The 17503-nt window shown below is 43.7% G+C and overlaps 1 protein-coding gene across 3 annotated transcripts in view; it reads right to left on the bottom strand.

Moving 5' to 3' along the window:
• Window positions 1-17503, bottom strand: part of IL16 (interleukin 16) — a 64428-nt gene that overhangs the window by 44434 nt on the left and 2491 nt on the right. For 2 of the 3 annotated variants that reach the window (XM_058155838.1, XM_058155841.1), the window contains exon 1: window positions 283-503. The exons of the other annotated variant lie outside the window; for it this stretch is intronic. The gene's annotated coding sequence lies outside the window, so the exon portion shown is untranslated. Of the gene's footprint in view, window positions 1-282; window positions 504-17503 lie in introns of those variants that run through there. 3 annotated transcript variants of the gene reach the window in all.

Genomic DNA, 17503 nt, shown 5'->3' with positions numbered 1-17503 from the left:
CTCGGCGGGCGCCCTTCTCTGCGTTTGTTTGATCATCTCCTTCTCTCGGTTCCGTGGGAGGGGGGGGGGAAGCATCAGATGCGTCTTAAAAGCAGCCAGTGAGTCGATAGGTTTCTCTCTCTCTCTCTCTCCTCCCCCCCCCCCACCTCCCTATCCGATCGTTTTCTTGCACAGAGGAAAAAAGGGGTAGCGATGCTACAGGGGTGGGGAAAGGAAAGCATCCCTAACCCCTCTTTTCTCTTTAAAATAACATAAAAACGAAAACATTAAAAAGGGACTTACGACGAAGCTGGGGGGGAGAAAAAAAAATCAGACTCCTTCAGAAGGCTGTTTGTCTTCGCCGGCCTGGCAGAAAAGACTCAAGTGCAATAATTGGAAACACACCCTCCGATCGTCACATGACTTTATTTTCAGTAATTCTCTACAGGGTATCTAGAGCCTAAGAGGACCCAGCTATTGTTTCTGGACTGCAGAAGAAGCAGTAACAATAACCATCATTACTACTAGGTCTGAGAAATGCGTGCCGGTCAAGGTATCCCCCTCCAGATGCTGCTCCCCTCCACGCCGGGAGTGATCGGCGGCTGCAGATTTCTTGATTATAAATCAAGTGTGTGCACAGCTTGCAGAGGGTAGACAGTTTCCCACCCCCCCACCCCCCACCTCGCCCCCCAAGATCGCTTCTGCAACCCTCTCTGCTTGCTGGCTGCCAATTTTCAGCAAGTGACTAAGGAACGCAAGGGAGCGACTTCGCTGGTTTCCCACCCCGTCCTCAGCCGGGGCTGGACTGAGATGGAGCCAACCAGGGCTGCCAACCGAGGCTGCTCCTCTGCCTTTTTTTTTTTTTTTTTTCATTTTAGATGTAGCTTCCGAGGCGGGCATAGCGCCTAGGGTTGTGATACGTCGGTTGCACATTTTTAATTTGGCCATGGTAGTTGTTTTCTTCTTTCTTCATTCACATCAGGGGTGTCACTGCAAGGTGTGGTCAAAAAAGTCAGGATAATGGCAACGGGGGTGTGTTTGAAACCCTGCCCAATTTGTTTTAGGTGTGCTGCAACAGATACCCCTGATTCCCAAGGAAATCACTATCCCCCAAAGGTGGTATAACCTAACTGGGGAATTAATAATAATGGTAAGAATAATGGTAGGGACCTTGGAAGTCTTCAAGTCCAACCCCCTGCTCAACCAGGAAACCCTATAGTATTTCAGACAAATAGTTATCCAACATCTTCTTAAAAGCTTCCAGGGTTGGAGCATTTACAGCTTCTGGAGGCAAATTGTTCCACAGATTAATTGTTCTAACTCTCAGGAAATTTCTCCTTAGTTCTAAGTTGCTTCTCTCCTTGATTAGTTTCCACCCATTGCTTCTTGTCCTGCCCTCAGGTGCTTTGGAGAATAGCTTGACTCCCTCTTTTTTGTGGCAGCCCCTAAGATATTGGAAGACTGCTATCATGAATTGATCTGATTATTATATGATGTCTTTGCCAAACCCGACAGAAAAAGTTTCAGAACAAGAGAGTTGGAAGGGACTTCGGAAGTCGTCTAGTCCAGCCCCCTGCTCAAGCAGGAGATCCTATACAGGGGTGAAATCCAATAGGTTCTGACTGGTTCTGGAGAACTGGTAGCGGAAATTTTGAGTAGTTCAGAGAAGCGGCAAATACCACCTCTGGCTGGCCCCAGAGTGGGGTGGGAATGGAGATTTTGCAATATCGTTCCCCTAGGAATGGCGAGGGAATGGGGATTTTGAAGTATCCTTCCCCTGGAGTGGGATGGGAATGGAGATTTTGCAGTATCCTTCCCCTAGGAATGGGGAGGGAATGGGGATTTTGCAGTATCCCTCCCCCTGGAGTGGGATGAGAAGGGAGATTTTGCAGTATCCTTCTCCTGCCACACCCACCAAGCCACACCACGCCCAACAAAGCCACACCCACAGAACCAGTAGTACAAAAAAAATGGATTTCACCACTGATCCTATACCATTCTGGACAAATGGTTGCCCAATCTCTTCTTAAAAGTCTCCAGTGATGGAGCATCCACAACCTTTGCGGGCAAGTCTTTCCACTGATTAATTGTTCTCACTGTCAGGAAATTTCTCCTTAATCCTAGGTTGGTTCCCTCCTCTATTAGCTTCCATTTGTTGCTTCTTGTCCTGCTTTCAGATAAAGGACAATTCTTCATCAGTTAAGGAGCAAGTGATCACCAGAGAGGTAGGGAGAAGCTAATGGAACAGAAAGTCAAAATCGGCTGGGTTATCAGTTCTTTGATACCCTCTCTTCTTAGTGACACCTTTTCTACTTTCCTTTCCTTTTTCATCTTGGCCTTCATTTCTCTTTCTCCCAAACAGCTGGCTGCCTTGGAAAGAACAGAGAGCTTGTACTTCCAGGGTTCTCACTCAGTGGTGAAATGTAAAATTGGTTATTACTGGTTTGGTGGGCGTGGCTTGGTGGTGGTGGTGTTAATGTGACTGGGTGGGCGTGGCCAACTTTTTTTTAACTTTTAAAAGCATTTTTTCTGCAACCTCTTCGGCATTTTGTAAAAAAATGCTTTTAAAAGCCTCTGATAATCAGGCAACTCAGCTGGGATCGCCAGAGGAAATAAAGCTTTTAAAGGGTTCTAATGATCCCAGCTGAGTTGCCTGATCGCCAGACCCTTTTAAAAACATCTTTTCTACAACCTCTTTGGCCGAAGAGGTTGTAGGAAAAAATGCTTTTAAAGGGTTCTGGCAATCCCAGCTGAGCCGCACGATCATCAGAGGCTGTTTTTCTTTACTTTTTAAAAGCATTTTTTCCGCCGAAGAAAAAATGCTTTTAAAAGTAAAAAAAAAACACCTCTGATGATCACGCGGCTCAGCTGGGCATAGGGGGGGGAGCAGGGATTTTTGCTACCGGTTCTCCGAACCACTTGCCACCATTGCTACCAGATCAGACGATCCAGTCCGAACCGGGAGCATATCACTCCTGTGTGGAAGGCCAGGCGCATGCATGGACATTTGTGAACCGGTAGGGAAAGTAAGTGAATACCATCCCTGCATATGGCTACCTACAAACATTTCAGGTTCCAATGTGCTGTGTGAACCCGGGCAATTGTGTTTATTCCACGAACCATGATTAAGCAAATCATCAGTTGAACCCTCCGAGCTCTGGGAAGGAGAGATCGTATATATTTGGTAGATATATATCTCCAAATCTCTACCAGCAAATGTTCAGTCTTGCATATTGGAAAAAAGAACCCAAACACTAAGTACAAACTTGATGGACATTACCTTACAGATGACCCCCACCCTGTTAAAGACCTTGGAGTTTTCATATCAAACGATCTAAGTGCCAAAGCCCACTGCAATTACATCGCAAAAAAGGCTCTAAGTGTTGTAAACCTAATCTTGCGTAGCTTCTTCTCCAAAAACACTACACTGCTAACCAGAGCATATAAAACATTTGCTAGACCAATTCTTGAATACAGCTCAACTGTCTGGAACCCATACCACATTTCTGACATCAATACAATTGAACGTGTCCAGAAATATTTTACAAGAAGAGTTCTCCACTCCTCTGAATACAACAAAATACCTTATGCCACCAGACTTGAAATCCTGGGATTAGAAAATTTAGAACTACGCCGTCTTCGACATGACTTGAGTTTAACTCATAGAATCATCTATTACAATGTCCTTCCTGTCGAAGACTACGTCAGCTTCAATTGTAACAATACACGAGCCCACAATAGATTTAAGCTTAATGTGAACCCCTCCAATCTTGATTGCAGAAAATATGACTTCAGTAACAGAGTTGTTAATGCTTGGAATACACTACCTGACTCTGTGGTCTCTTCCCAAAATCCACAAATCTTCAACCAAAAACTGTCTACTATTGACCTCACCCCATTCCTAAGAGGTCTATAAGGGGCGTGCATAAGAGCACCAGCGTGCCTACCGTTCCTGTCCTATTGTTTCCTTTCTTTGTATTCAGTTAATTTAGTTATTACATACTCATACTTATATATATACTTATTTACTGTATAGTTATTTCATGCTTACGCTCATATATGCTATGTGACAAAATAAATAAATAAATAAATAAAATAGTGGATCATCTGCTCTCCCAGTCCTTTAGCTAGAATCGAAGGCCTAGCTCTGCCAAACAAATGCTCTCTACATTTATAGCCCTTTAGGGATTCTTGCCTTTCCATTTAGGATTCCAGGAATACTGCAAAAGCTGCCCATAAACTGATAGCGTTTTTTTTTGGAGGGAGGGGGTGGGCATGTTTGTTGCTCTATCACTTACACATACATACAGTGCCCGACATCAGATTTATGGAGCAGAAAATGTTTATTGTCTGAGGCAGTGACTGTTTCTACCAGGAATCAGGCATGAAAATGCTCATGAGGCTCTTCTGAACCAGCCAATGTTTTTGGCAGCTGGTGGGTCATTTTGTGTGTAGGTGAAATGTGGCAAGTTGTTGTTGTTTTTTTAAGAGGGAAGCTGGATACACCATATGATGAATAGCAAAGTTTAATATAGGATTCTTAAGCAGTAACAACCACAACTACAATAACAAAGTGCAACCGTTCTTTGCATGCAATCACAGTGGGTTAAGACATTCCCACTACGAAAGGAATGCTACATTTTAATAAAGATTAGACAAAGTGGCTATGTATTTGGAGAATATCCGTGGGAAGGTAGAAGGGGAGTTTAAATGTCTTTTAAAAACTGGCGGGCAGGACCAGACTAACCAAAGTCCATCCATCTTTAAGTTTGGAAAGACAGACTGCCTGGGAAATTCTCAAACCCATCCTTAGAAAACTGACTTTGGCTTCTCACCAGCCTCCAGTAAGCTGTCTTTGAATATGGAGGTTCACGTTTTGCGGCTATGGTTCGACGTTCATGGCTAACACAAATTTTATAAATTGTCTAACATTTTTCCCTTAGGCAAATAAAATATTTCACCTGAAACCTGGTCCACAGCTTCAGGAGAAATGAGATGGTAAAACAGGGGTGAAATTCAGCAAGTTCTGGAGAACCGGTAGTGGAAATTTTGAATAGTTCAGAAAACTGGCAAATACCACCTCTGGCTGGTCCCAGAGTGGGGTGGGAATGGAGATTTTGCAATATCCTTCCTCCTGGAGTGGGGTGGGAATGGAGATTTTGCAGTATCCTTCCCCTGGAGTGGAGTGGGAATGGAGATTTTGCAGTATCCTTCCCCCAGGAGTGAGGAACGAATGGAAATTTTGCAGTATCCTTCCCCTGCCACGCCCACCAGCTACACCCACAGAACCGGTAGTAAAAAAAAGTTGAATTCCACCTCTGTGGTAAAATCCAAAGATGAAGAGAGGATAAGCTGAACTACTTTCTGTTCAGTGGATAAGATAAGTACATTGGGCCGGGATACTTACGGGACCGTCTACTGCCACCGATTGCCTCCCACCGACCCGTACGCTCTCACAGGGAGGGACTCCTCAGGGTGCCGTCAGCCAGGCAGTGCCGGCTGGCGACGCCCAGGGGAAGGGCCTTTTCTGTGGGGGCTCCCACCCTCTGGAACAAACTTCCCCCAGGACTTCGCCAACTTCCTGACCTTTGAACCTTTCGCCGCGAGCTTAAGACACATCTATTTATCTGCGCAGGACTGGACTAGAATTTTAAATTTTAAATTTGGTTTTAATGGGGTTTTAGTATTTTATTGTGGTTTTAATATTCGGCCGTATTTAATCAGTTTTTTAAATTGGGGTTTTAACTTGTATTTATATTTATGTTTTACTTGGCTGTAAACCGCCCTGAGTCCCTTGGGAGATAGGGCGGTATAAAAATATGATTAAATAAATAAAATAAATAAATAAATAATAAATAAATACAAAATTCTGGCTTAGCCATTTCAGAGTTGATCTGTGTTGGGACCACCAACCCAATAAAACAGGACATAACAGCCTCATCAAGGAATTAACAAGAAGAAAACAGCACTCCCAACAATATTGACAGAGAAAGCCACTGTATATAAACAGAGAGTAAACCCCACTCCTTCTAGCATTGATGATGTTACCTAGTTGGGCAATGAAACGCCTGCAGGAAAACAACCAAACTCAGAGAGCACCAAGGACCCCTCCTTTCAACCCTGAGCTACAATATTTGCTTCTATTGGTACCACCAATCTCAGAATTCTCAACTAGCGCAGTCAATACAGCACTTATTTAGCGCAATTCGAACTCAGTTCAAACACGAGGGATTATTTTCTGCTACATCTTCCAGCAATACTTTGCCGAAGCACTGAGGGGTTCCCCTTCGATCCTTACTCTGCCAAACTTGGGTGCACCGAGTGAGTCGCTCAAGGTGTACGGGATGTGAAATAATCCCATTTCAAGCTGACAAAAGCAATGAGCAGCCAAACTTAAGATGGAGGTAAGTGGCCTATGGGATGCGGTGGCTCAGTGGCTAAGATGCTGAGCTTGTCAATCGAAAGGTCGGCAGCTCAGCGGTTCAAATCCCTAAAAGGTAAAGGTTCCCCTCACACTTACGTCATTGCCGACTCTAGGGGGCGGTGCTCATCTCCATTTCAAAGCCGAAGAGCCAGCGCTGTCCGAAGACGTCTCTGTGGTCATCTGGCCGGCATGACTCAACGCCAAAGGCGCATGGAACGCTGTTACCTTCCCATCAAAGGTGGTCCCTATTTTTTCTACTTGCATTTTTACATGCTTTCGAAACTTTTGGCAGAAGCTGGGACAAGTAACGGGAGCTCACCCCGTTACACGGCAGCACTAGGGATTTGAACCGCCGAGCTGCCGACCTTTCGATCCACAAGCTCAACGTCCTAGCCCCTGAGCCACCGCATCCCTAGTGCCACCTAATGGGGTGAGCTCCCGTTACTTGTCCCAGCTTCTGCCAACCTAGCAGTTCGAAAGCATGTAAAAAATGAGAGTAGAAAAAATAGGGACCACCTTTGGTGGGAAGGGAACAGCGTTCCGTGCGCCTTTGGCATCTAGTCATGCAGGCCACATGACCATGAAGATGTCTCCGGATAGCACTGGCTCTTCGGCTTTGAAATGGAGACGAGCACTGCCCACTAGAGTCAGGAACGACTAGCACGTATATGTGAGGGGAATCTTTACCTTTACCTTTAAATAAAGGTAAACCATCTGCTCTGAACCCTCTTTCTGGCAATCAAAGCCCCCTCCCACCTCCAGGATGGCCTTGCCACTTCAGCAACCAAATGATACATTTCAACATCCCAACCTTTCCATATCTAAAATAGGTGAACACAATAAATGGCTCTGCAGTTGTTGCTGAAATACACCTTTCATCATCCCACGCTACTGGTTATGCTAAGTGGGTCTGCTGGGAATTGTGACTTAGCAACATCTGGAAGATTGGATTTTAAAAAAAAACCCAAAAAACCCCCACTGTGCTCCAGGTGGCACACCTCACCTAGTTTGTGCAAAGATCCTCTTATTTCTCCCCAAAATGAAAGAAGGAAATGTTGTGTCGGATCCTTCAAATCTTTAAATCTGGTGGTTTGCAGCGTATCACCAATGATCCAACAAATAAACGTGGGGGGAAAAAACGCTTAAGTAATCCTCTCGGAATTGGAAATCGCTATCCGTGATTAAATGGTTCTGTTTATTTTCAGTACGACTAATTTTTTTTGGATCCGCTCCATTGTATCCACTGACTAAGCTGGCAATCTTAAATTTGTTGTCCTAAACTAAAAAGATTTCCCCTAGAAACCACCACATTAAGAAAGGGCATTTGGAGCATTCGAAAGTTTCTTCTCTTGTGAAGAATCAAAGCATAAAGAGGCCTATGTGAAAGCAGCATGGGCTAAATTTAGCTCCCTTTCCCCCCCCCAAAAAAAAGTTTTCCAACACTTAATTCTGCCATTACAGAGAGAGGGGGGTGGGGTGGGGTTTTTCCTTCTGAGTTGAGAGGCTATAATGGCCTCCGTCTGGGGCTAAATCAGAAGAATTTATAGCGTCTTTGGGAGCTACTGTTATTTCAGCTGCACAGATTTAGCTGTAAGCATTGTTTAATTCTCTGTCGCATGTAATGTGCATTCAGCCAAAAGAACCTTCCTTATTTTGGACGCGGGTTTTAAAATCTGAAACCTGCATTTTCATGCATGAGCTTCCACGAGATGGACGGGGCCAGGACGCCAAAGCCAGGCCATGTTTGATGACATCAGCGTGCAAATGATGTGATAACCATGACATCATTTGTAACATTTGCACAATGGCATCAATAATATTTTACTAGAAGAGTACTCACATCTTCTGCTTGAAATAAAATTCTCTATCCCACCAGACTTGAAACTTTAGGTCTAGATAGCCTCGAACTACGTTGTCTACGTTCCAACCTATACTTAGTTCATAAGATTATTTACCAAAATGTTCTACCCTTTAAATGAATACTTTAACTTCAGCCGTATTAACACAAGGGCTATCAATAGATTAAAACTCAATGTAACTCGCTCTAATATTGATTGTAGGAAATATGACTTCTGCAATAGAATAGTAAATGTCTGGAACACTCTATCTGATTCTATTTACTAAATAAATAAATAAATAAATAAATAAATACTACCTATTTACTAAATCTGCACTACTATTAATCTTCTCATCGTTGCCATCACCAATCTCTTTCTACTTATGACTGTATGACTGTAACTTTGTTGCTGGCAATCCTTATGATTTATATTGATAAATTGACCATCAATTGTGTTGTAAATGTTGTACCTTGATGAACATATCTTTTCTTTTATGTACACTGAGAGCATATGCACCAAGACAAATTCCTTGTGTGTCCAATCACACTTGGCCAATAAAAAATTATATTCTATTCTATTCTATTCTATTCTATTCTATTCTATTCTATTCTATTCTATTCTATCCTGTTGTTAAATCTCTTTAATCCCCTTACCTTTCACCTTAAACTGTCTACCGTGGACTTTTCATGTTTCTCAAGAGGTCCCTAAGTGGGCATGCATAAGCGCACCAGCGTGCCTACCGTCTCTGTCCTACTGTTCCCAATTATAGGTAATCATTCTATGTGTTTATGGCTATGTTTTGCCTATTTATATCCTTTTATTTGTGCCAATTTTTTCATGTGTCCATGTCTATGTCTATACTGTTACTTGTTTCCTTGTTCTTGTTGATAATAAATAAATAAATAAATAAATAAATAAATAAATACATGTGATATACCGCTTCATAGTGCTTTTACAGCCCTCTCTAAGTAGTTGACAAAGCCAGCATCTTGCCCCCAACAATCTGGATCTTCATTTTACCCACCTCAGAAGGAGGGAAGGCTGAGTCAACCTTGAGCCAGTGAGATTTGAACCACTGATGCAGCTAGCAGTCAGCTGAAATAACCTGCACTACTGCACTCTAACCACTGAGCCACCTCAACACTTCGTCAACCTGTTCTCCAAAGTACTGAAGGCAAAACAAGGAACAATGGATGGAAACTAATCAAGCCACCTAGAACTAAGGTGAAATTTCCTGACAGTGAAAACAATTAACCAGTGGAAAGGTTTGCCTTCAGAAGTTGTGGGTGTCACTGGAGGCACAGCATACACTAATGATTTGACACAAGGATTTTACTGTAATCCAGTAAATTTGGAGAGCTGGGTCTGAATGCAGTCTTAAACTGCTACAATGACCTAGCTTTCAACAAGAGTGCTACAGCTGAAGCTGCCATCCACCAGCAGAACGTTAAGACTAATCCTGGTTTTACAGGAATATATTTCTTCTAACAAGGAAACTAAGTCCAATTGGAGGAAAGGAATTCATCCCGCCTCCCAATTCTCCGATCGAACGGACCTGATTAATCCCTCTGGAGCTCCTTTTCATAGTCATTTTCTCATCCTCGTGGATTTTGGAGGCCTTGGGAAACCGCATCGATTTTGCAAGCACAGAAATGGAGCGGATGTTTTCTTCCCCCGAAAATTTGCAAGCTAAAGTTTTGCTTGCTTCCGTATGCAAGCAAACGTGTTTCCCTCTCCCCCTTTTCCAAAGGATAGAAATATCACAGCATTCATAAAGGATTTTATTTGGAAGAGGGGAGATCTCCGGAACATTGTAAATTTTGTGTATATTTGCGAGCAGACCAATCGTTACGGCTGTATGTATGGAAACAAGCAGGAGGGAGCAGATTCAACTACTAATTCCACAGCAATGTGCTGAAAATCCCCAAATGCTTTCAAGCAAGCCAAATAAGCGCTATTTATTTTCTGCTGTATGACACTCTGCACTAAAACATCTACTTTTCCTTTGTTTGAAAACCAAAAGGGAAAAAACAACAACAACAATGCATCACTGGAGAAAGAGAGATGGAGTTGCTTATTTGCACTTACAGGAAGAAAATTACAAATATAATTATAATTCACGTACAAGTTCAGCCTCAATGTGGGGAAAACCAGCCGTTGTCAGCCATTTGTCCTTCCAGTCTGGTGTCCAGATGCTAAATGTGGCCTAGCAACCATGCCTCCAGGTCTTCTGATTTTGAACTGGATTTGGAGTGGATAAAATTTCAAATGCAATTTGACTTCCTTCTGAGGAAGTAGCAAGAGGATTTCTTGCCTGTATTTCTTTTTTCTTTTTATAAAAAGGACTTACAGTAAAGCTATTTGCCTGCTCATGGTTCTGGATCCCCCTTGACAAGAAAAGCCCAAGTTTGAAGGGCAGAAAATCATTATGTTCATGTGGAATTTGACACATTATACGTACCATCTTTCTTGACAGCAGGTGCCAAATTCATGATGTACAGATTTCTTTGGTGATCAAAGTCACCAAAGAAAAGATGATGCAGCCCTCCAGGGCACGATTCCCAGCTTAACTCATGCTATTATTTTTGTTTTTTAAAAAAATAAGCAAGTGCAACTGTGATAGAGCTTAAGACTGCTATATTTCTCTGGAGAACAGCTGGAGAGTAATAAGATCCATACTAATAAGTAATAAGCATACTAAAAAGCAGAGACATCACCCTGCCGACAAAACAGTGGTGGGTTGCTCCCGGTTCGCCCCGCTTCGGGCAAACCAGTAGTGGCAGTGGCAGGAGGCTCCACCCACCCACCCAGACGTCATCAAAAATGATCTGCGCATGAGCAGAAGCACCGTGCACTTGCGAACTACCAATAGCCTACCAGCAGTGCCGGGTTTTGAAACCCACTACTGCAACAAAACTGCGTGTAGTCAAGGCTATGGTTTTCCCAGTTGCAATGGATGACTGTGAAAGTTGGACCATAAGGAAGGCTGAGCGCCAAAGAATTGAGGCCTTTGAACTCTGGTGCTGGGGAAGACTCCTGCGAGTCCCTTGGACTGCAAGGCGATCAAACGGGTCAGTTCTAGAGGAGATCAACCCTGACTGCTCTTTAGAAGGCCAGATCCTGAAGAGGAAACTCAAATACTTTGGCCACCATTAGAGAAGAGCCTAATGCTGGGAACAATTGAGGGCAAAATAAGAAGGGGATGGCAGAGAATGAGGTGGCTGGATGGAATCACTGAAGCAGTCGGTGTGAGCTTAAATGGACTCCAGAGGATGGTAGAGGAGAGGAAGACCTGGGGGAACTTTGTCCATGGGGTTGCAATGGGTCGGACACGACTTCGCAACTAACAAGAACAACAAATAAAATTTTTTCAAGGCGATTACGAAGCATTGTCTCCTCTCATTTTTCCATACATAAAATTAAATGGCTCAGTGGACTTTCATAGCTGAGGATCAACTTAAATTTTGTTTTCTCCATCCTGGCCCAAAACTCTAATCAATATGCCACACCAGGTTCTGGGGGCTCTCCGGAGGGCAGAAACGGGCCCATTTCCGGCTTTCCCAAACTTCCGGTAGGCCCGTTTTTTGCCCTCCCCGAGTCTCCGTGCCCACCCTGCACTTACCTGCATCCAAAACAGGCCACGTGGAGACTCCTGGGAGGGGAAGGGGGGCTGGGAGGGACCAGCCAGGAGTGGGATTTTGGGGTTCTCCGAATTGCACAGAATCTTAGCTAGAAGTTCTCCCAAACCCCTGCCAGCCCCAGCAGCCCACCCCTGCTAACATCCATCTTCCTTGAGGACTTGGATATTGCTGATAAAGCAGGTTATCATTTGACCGATTCTGCTACTGAGGCTGTGGTTAACTTATTTCTTCTAGCACAAGAAGGAATTGAAAATAAGAAGCTTTCCTTGGAGGGTTTTACTGATTTGCTTCTAGAGAAAGAAAAGGAGAGGTGGGGGAATTCAACCAAACGATTCCAATCTTTTTTTTTTTTCTGGCACACATGGAAAATGTGTTCCACTGTTTAGACAATCTTTTAGCATCCATGCCTTGCCACTCATTGGTTAACCGACTGCTCCTATGTTTATGTAATTGCATGGTTCACTTCCAATCTGACACCTTAAGGCCTTGCCCAAGGTTGAAATGAAATGATTCATTTATGACTATTTTTGCAAAGAAGGGTGGGGTGGCAGGGGTGTGCGTGTGTGTGCGGGGGGAGCCAGCACAGAGTTGTTTGCTTTAGCCTTCGTGAAGTCCCCATTCATGGGTGTGTGAAATTCATCAGTGAGTTTGCTGGTGAACGGAATCTGTGTGGGGGCTAGTGGAAGGGAAAGGAAAGAGGAGGTGTGCCAGTCAGAGCAAGATTTTCCTTGGATCTACCCTATTGTGGTGGTACTATAGAGGTACAGTTTTAAGAGGCACGTGTGTGCTTTGTCTTGGCTAAATTCTCCTTTATCCTCACACAACACACAAATTCAGCTATTTTGAATCTTGTGTTTCTATTGATCCAGCAAATGACATATTTTGGGGCCGTGAAAGCTTCTATTCCTTCTCCTTTTTTCTTCCTTTAATTATTGTATTAATTTTGCTGTTATTATCTTGAATTATGAAAGATGTATTGATTTTTTTAAAAAAAAAATCTGACAATTTTTAATCCCTATTTTATTTTCTTGTAAATCCACTCTAGGTTACCTCATAAGGAAGGACGACATAAAAATACATTTAGTCATGATAATAGTACCACATAATGAAGTCTCGTAAAAACAAGTCCTCCGTACATTTCTTACAAGATTTCTGCATGCTTTTTACTCAGATCGTGGTTCCATATTGATGCATTAATCCGGTTACTTGAGGGAGACCTTATCTTCTGTTCAATCCAACAAGCTTGGCACATTTTGGTTACCTTCGATTGGGCAAAATCTTCTCCTGGAAATCTAGAACCATACCAGAGGTGGGTTTCAGCAGGTTCTGACCAGTTCTGGAGAACCGGAGCGGAAATTTTGAGTAGTTCGGAGTAGTAAAAATTCTATTCTCTGCCTCCCAAGTCCCAGCTGATCGGGAGGGAATGGGGATTTTGCAGTAACCTTCCCCTGGATTGGGGAAGGAATGGAGATTTTACAGTATCCTTCCCCTTTCACGCCTACCAAGCCACACCCACAGAACCGGTAGTAAAAAAATTTGAAACCCACCACTGAACCATACCTTCTCTGCAGTGGTAGGTTTTCAAAAATTTTTACTACCAGTGCTGTGGGTGTGGCTTGGTGGGCGTGGCATGGATTGGTGGGCGTGGCATGGTGGGTCTGGCAGGGGAAGGATACTGTAAAATCTCCATTCCCTCCCCAATCCAGGGGAAGGTTACTGCAAAATCCCCATTCCCTCCCGATCAGCTGGGACTCGGGAGGCAGAGAATAGATGGAGGCGGGGCCAGTCAGAATTTTTACTACCAGTTCTCTGAACTACTCAAAATTTCCGCTACCGGTTCTCCAGAACTGGTCAGAACCTGCTGAAACCCACCTCTGCTTCTCTGTCATGGCATCTGCCTTCTGGAATAACTCCTACCAAGATGTCCTTCTAGGCCTAGAGGCCCTTCTTAGACTCGGTTTCTTTCCCAGGCTGGATGCTTGGACCCCCTTGTAGGATCTATATATGTTGCTGTTGGCTGGGTTCACCATCTTCTTTATTGTTTATTTTATCTGGATTGTATAGTGCTGTTTGTTTTCTTGCTGTGAACTGCACAGGGTTGACTAAACTGAAAACAATCTTCTCTAAGGCCAGATACAGCCATTTTGCAGCCTAGGGTACAGGGACGGGTTTCAAAACTGTATACCAAACAGGCTGCGCAGAAGCGTCCGGGTGAGTGGATGGAGCATCCTATCGCTACTACCAGTTCACCCAATCTGGGGCGAACCTGTAGCAACCCACCATTGCAGTATCCTTCCCCTGCCACACCCACCAAGCCCACCAAGCCACGCCCACAGAACCGGTAGTAAAAAAAATTGGATTTCACCACTGGTTCACCCCCTCTTCTTTGTGGCAGAAAAGATTGGAACACTGCTATCATGAAAAAGAGGTTTATTTTATTTGGGGGTTTGAGTTGTTGTTTTAAATCAAAAACTGCTTTCCTGTGCCAAAATGTCCAAAACATCTATTTAAAAGGTGAACCTCACCCAAAAGTCTCGTAAGAAGAAAACCATTGGAAGAGGGGGAAGAATATTTCAACCTGGAAAAAATTAAGTGCTTCAGGCAGCTTTGGTTTGCTTTGGTCTGCAGGAGCCTTAAGTATATTTTACCCATCGTATAAATGTGACCTTGGTACATTTTTCCTCTCCCGATTCCATAGTTTTCCATTGCAAAAATGGCTTCATGATAGCCTCTAGGCCTCTGTGGGTTGGATTCTCCAAACTACAACTCCTCCTAAAAGAAAACAGCTTCTAACCACACCCTCTTCAGGCTACGCTGATCCATTTCCCACTTTCTTCACTTAAACTCAGACTAAACAACGCAAGGTTGGCAAATGCCGCAGATATTTATGGAAAGAATGTACTCATGAAGTCACTAAGGAGATGGATGGCCATCTCCCAAGGAGGTGGTCTAAGAAGGCAACGTTTCAACCTGGAACTGACAAATGGTGAGCGGAATGAGGCTCCATCGGAGTGCTATTCTGCCAGATTCCATAACTGTCCTCTCCCATTTCAGAGCGGGATGGCGGGGAATCCAACCTGACAGTGAACCGTCTACCTCGTTTGCTCTCTGCTTTGATTAAGAGAGGAATCAAAAGGTAAGGGAAACGGGGAAGCTTCTAAATTGAACTCAAATTTTCAATTAAAGGAGAATATAGTTTTGGTGATGTCTTCATGAATTATGGGGGCACGATGGCTCAGTGGTTAAAGATGCCAAGGTTGTCAGCTGGCAGCCGAGGTTCAAGATCCGAATGAGCTCCCATCGCTTGCCGCAGATCCTGCCCGCTGAGCAGTTTGAAGGTGTGCAAATGTGAGTAGATAAATAAGTACCACTTCGGTGGGAAGGTAACAGCGTTCTGTGTGCCTCAGAATATAGTCATGCTGGCCAGATGACTACGGCAACGTCCTTGGAAAATGCCAGCTTCCTTGGCTAAGAAACAGAGATGAGTATCAAGAAAATGAGCCGAAAAGACTACCAGGAAAAATTGGGAAGGGACCAATAAGAGATGGGGTTCCGACATTACTTAGTGAGTGACAAAAACTCATAGGATATTTGTAGTTCAGGGTTGAACTGTGAGGTCCTTGATGTGCTCTCAGAGCTTGGTGGTTTCCTTGCAGACGTTTCATTACCCAAGTAGGTAGCATCATCAACACATCATTAGTGACAAGGAATGTGTAGGAATGTCTTACCTTGAGTTCAGGGATGGGCTTCAAAAATTTTAGCAAGGGGTTCTCTGCCTGGTTGCTGGGTGGGCGTGGCCATGGTGGGTGTGGCCTAATCAGCCTCCTGTACCACAGTGGAGGGGGCATTTTTGCCCTCCCTGGGCTCTGGAGGCCTTTCTTGAGCCTCCGGGAGGGCGAAAACAGTCTCCCCAGGCTTCAAAGGCCCTCTGGAGGCCAAAAACGGGCCTGTTTCCAGCCTTCCTGAACCTCTAATAGGCCCTTTTTTTTGTCCTCCCTGAGCCTCCGTGTGCGCCCTGCATTTACCTGCATCTAAAACGGGCCATGTGGGGACTCCTGGGAGGGGTGGGGCGGGTTGGGGTGGCGCCAGCCAGGAGGGGGATATGGGGGTTCTCCAAACTGCACAGAATCTTAGCTAGAGTTTCTCCTGAACCCCTGTGAACCCCCAGCAGCTCAGCCCTGTTTGAGTTACACAATCTTTTATTTTATTTATTTATTTGTTAAACACAACAACATATATAAGTATAAGCATGAAATAACCATACAGATTGGATACAATCAAAGAGAACATTAGGACAGGAACGGTAGGCACGCTGGTGCTCTTATGCACGCCCCTTACAGACCTCTTAGGAATGGGGTGAGGTCAATAGTAGATAGTTTTTAGTTGAAGCTTTGGGGATTTTGGGAAGAGACCACAGAGTCAGGTAGTGCATTCCAGGCATTAACAACTCTGTTTCTGAAGTCATATTTTCTGCAATCAAGATTGGAGCGGTTCACATTAAGTTTAAATCTATTGTGTGCTCCTGGATTGTTGCGATTGAAGCTGAAGTAGTCTTTGACAAGAATGGCATTGTAGCAGATGATTTTATGAGTTATACTCATAAAGGCGGCGGATCATCAATCAATCAATCATCTCTTCAAAGCCTTCCTGATTTCCCCTCCTTCTCTTCAACCCAGGGAAGGAAATCAGGAAAGGGTTTTGGGGGTTTTTGGAGACTATTTCAAGTGGAAAGGTAGAGACACCCAGAGAGGCTGCGGAAAGATGAAACGTGATTCTTAGAAAGCAAGGACACAGGGGACGAAAAACCTTTGTCCCCTCCAGCAAGAAAGGAAGTTTAAAAAAAACAAAACACCAGCAGAAGAAACTGAAAAACAAATTGTCTGGAAGCTTGAGAAGAAGGTAGAAGAACAGAAATATATTTCCCGAGGGAAAGATACTTTGGGGGAATCCAAAAGGTCCATTCCAGCACAGTTTCAACCCTACCCAAAGTTAACAGAAAGCAACTGAAACATGTTGTAGGTGAATTTAAGGTAATGCAACTTTGAAAAGGCAGGCAGACATGCATAGAGTCTAATTTCTAAATTAACCACTCAAGGAAGTGGGGAGGGTGGACCATAGGCATTACTGTGCACTGCTCAGTGGAAACTTCTGCTCAACACACACAGCAGTGGTCAGAAAGAAAGAAAAATAAGTAGGAAAACAAATTAAAAACAAAACATTAGGTCCACATTAAAAACCAGACTGGGAAGAATAGGGTATATTATTATAACACTGCTAAATAGCTGCACCGTAAGCATTTAGGTTAAAAGACATACCTTCAATTCTGGAAAAAAAGAAGGAAAAGAAAAAAAAAGAGAAAAAAAAAGAGAGAGAGAGAGGAAGGGAGGAAGGAAGGAAGGAAAGAAAGAAAGAGAGAGAGAAAGAAAGAAAGAGGGAGGGAAGGAAGGAAGGAAGGAAGGAAGGAAGGAAGGAAGGAAGGAAGGAAGGAAGGAAGGAAGGAAAAAAGAAAAACTGCTTCTAACTAATGTAAATCTACTGGTTTTTGCTGTTATTGAAAACAATTATTCAGTAAATATTTACATGCAAAGCAGCAGAGTAATAATAATAACAAAGTAATAACA

This window comes from Ahaetulla prasina, chromosome 13 (assembly GCF_028640845.1).
Source record: "Ahaetulla prasina isolate Xishuangbanna chromosome 13, ASM2864084v1, whole genome shotgun sequence".
Classification (NCBI taxonomy): domain Eukaryota; kingdom Metazoa; phylum Chordata; class Lepidosauria; order Squamata; family Colubridae; genus Ahaetulla; species Ahaetulla prasina.
The sequence above is the reverse complement of the archived record's forward strand: the minus strand, read 5'-3'. Positions and strand labels throughout refer to the sequence as shown.